Source organism: Ranitomeya variabilis, unplaced genomic scaffold (assembly GCF_051348905.1).
Source record: "Ranitomeya variabilis isolate aRanVar5 unplaced genomic scaffold, aRanVar5.hap1 Scaffold_165, whole genome shotgun sequence".
In the NCBI taxonomy this organism is placed as follows: domain Eukaryota; kingdom Metazoa; phylum Chordata; class Amphibia; order Anura; family Dendrobatidae; genus Ranitomeya; species Ranitomeya variabilis.
Window position 1 is genome coordinate 22,501 of NW_027507964.1, and position 2,500 is coordinate 25,000.

Here is a 2,500-nt window from a genome sequence, read left to right on the forward strand (position 1 = left end):
GGGCGACGCACTGAGTCGCTGCTGGGGAGAGGGGCCAGGGCGTGGGGGGCCTGTGCGGCGCCGCCGTCTGGCTTAGACCTGCCTCCACCGCGGGGGGTCCTCGACCCACCGGCGGACGGGCGCGAGGAGTGGGAGAGGGGGGCTGGCCGTCGGGGTCCGCCGCGGCTCCGGCACAAGCCCCAGCGACCCGGAGGTCAAGCGCGGGGCATGGTCGGCCTGGCCGTGTCGGCGTCGCCCTCCGGCGTAGTCCCTTGTCCCGGGCTCTTGCCCGTAACCTCAAAGGTGACCGACCGAGCGGCGTCTCCCCCCGAAGCCGTGTCTCGACTGTTGAGAACAGACGAAGTCCGGTGCGGCAATACGCCGGGTACTCCCTTCGCCAAACTCGTGCCCCCCTTCGATTCGTCTTTCCTTCTCCATCCTCCCTTCTCGCTCCGGGGCGTCCGCTTGGTCTCTCTCTCTCGCTCTCCCTCTCGCTCTCGCGCTCCCTGCCGAGCCGCCTCGGAGGACGGCGGACGAGGGGAAGGCGACGGCGTTCGGCCGCGGGGCACACCGCACGGTGAGAACCCACTCGCCCGCCTCCCCGCACGTCTGTCATCCCCCCACTATCGTAGGGGCTCGGGAAAAGACTGGAAAACGCAGAGCTCGGCGGTGGCGTGGAAGCGCCACCCACCGCCGCCGCTCTCGCCGATGCCCACCGCGGAGGCCGCCCTTCGGACGCTGGGGTGCGGCGCGGGCCTCCGCGGACGAGCTGCGCATCTGGAAGTCAAAGGGCCGCCCTCGGAGAAGATCGTTGTGCTGCCCCGCGCGGGGAGCGATTCGGACGGCGGGCCCCCACGCCGAGGTGGGTGGGCGCCCCTCCGTTCGCCCGTGCGGGTCGTCGGACCGCTGCCGTACCACGGTTCGGGTCAAACTCCCCACAGCTCGGCCGCCTCCGTCCGTAGACGGGAGGGCGACCGCCGGCGTGCGCGCCCAAGGACGAGTGCCTGAAACCCGGGGGGGGTAACAGAGGAAGGAGACCGCCCGCCGTAAACCGACGCGGGCTCCAAAGCCCGGGCCGAGCGAGCGGCACCACCTCCCCACCCGGGAGCGCTGAGCCAGATCGATCGGAAGAAAGGGCAGGGGCTCGGGTGGAACCCCTGCCTCCGTTCTTCCCCTCGGGGGAGACGGGGAAGAAACGTGCCCCTGGAGTCCTGGAAGCGAGTGTCCGGCGCGCTCCGGGCGCCCTCGAGACGGAAGCCGGGTCGCGGTGCGATTCTCTCATAGGTCTCCCCGTTGGCGCGGAAGCGGGAGACATCCGACACAGAGAAACGCCGAGCCCGCTCCGAGGGGACAAAGTCAGAAGGAGCGATCCGCCCTCCCAGAGCCCTCCTGCGGACGAGGACTCTGGATCTGCCCCCCTTCTGACGACCGTCGCCCTCAGAGGACAGGAACCCACGTGGGGAGGGTCCGTTCGGGCTCGGGCGACCCAGGAAACGCGTCTCGGACTCGGGACGGACAACCGGCAAAAGTCCCCCTGGAGCCGCGGAAGCCTGGTCTCGGCGCGAGTGCGAACTTCCATGCAAAAGGGGGGTACTCGCCAAACCGCCTACCCGAGTCGAGGAACCACGAAAACAACGGATTTTGGTCGGGGCCGAGAGGTACCTCTCTCTCCTATATCCTGCAGCTGGTGTGCAAAACTGGGTATTTGCATGGTGAGACACCGACCCCCACTTTAAGGGAACAAAGTCAAAAAGTGTCCGACCTCCTGGAGCCGTGCGGCGGATCCGGCGGCCAGAAATTTCCTCATTCCGGTTCTATTTTTTTTTTTTTCGAATTTGCGAAATTTGGAGGCCAGGCGGCGTAGCTGGGACCTGGACTAGCTCGAAACACCCTGAACCGGTGAGCGGAATCGATTTCCCAAAGTTCTACGGCTCCCGGAAGCCAAAAACAGCTCGCCGGAAAATTTCAAAGTCCCAAGGACTCTTTCTTGAAAATCAATCCGGGGGCCATGGAAGTGTCCTCGGTACAACCTCAGAGCTTTCCCCCGCCTGGAAGTCTGACAGCGGTCTGACGTTTTTCAAAGTTTTGAGCTCTCTGTTTGTTCTCAAAGTCACAAAATCGCTTTTTTTCAGTTTTCCACCCATCAGACCCAAACTTCACCCCCACTTAGGTCACTGTCTAGGGGCGCCTTACGACATATTGACGCCCCTTTAGGGTGGAAGTAGGGGAAATGGGTGATTTTTACACAAAATCGGAAATTTCTCAAAATTTTTCTAAGTGTCAAGGACTCTTCCAGAAAATCTCCCCCAGGCTCCTGGAAGCGTCCCCGGTACACCTCTGGCGGCTGCCCCCGCCTGGAAGTCCAACACACGCCTGAAATTTTCAAAGTATGAAAATACGCATTTTCATCCAAAAATTCAACTTTCCCCCCGTGCACCGCAAACTTTACCCGCATTTAGGTCACTGCCCTTGGGTGCTTTACAACATATTGACGCCCCCCTGGGGTGGAAGTAGGGGAAAT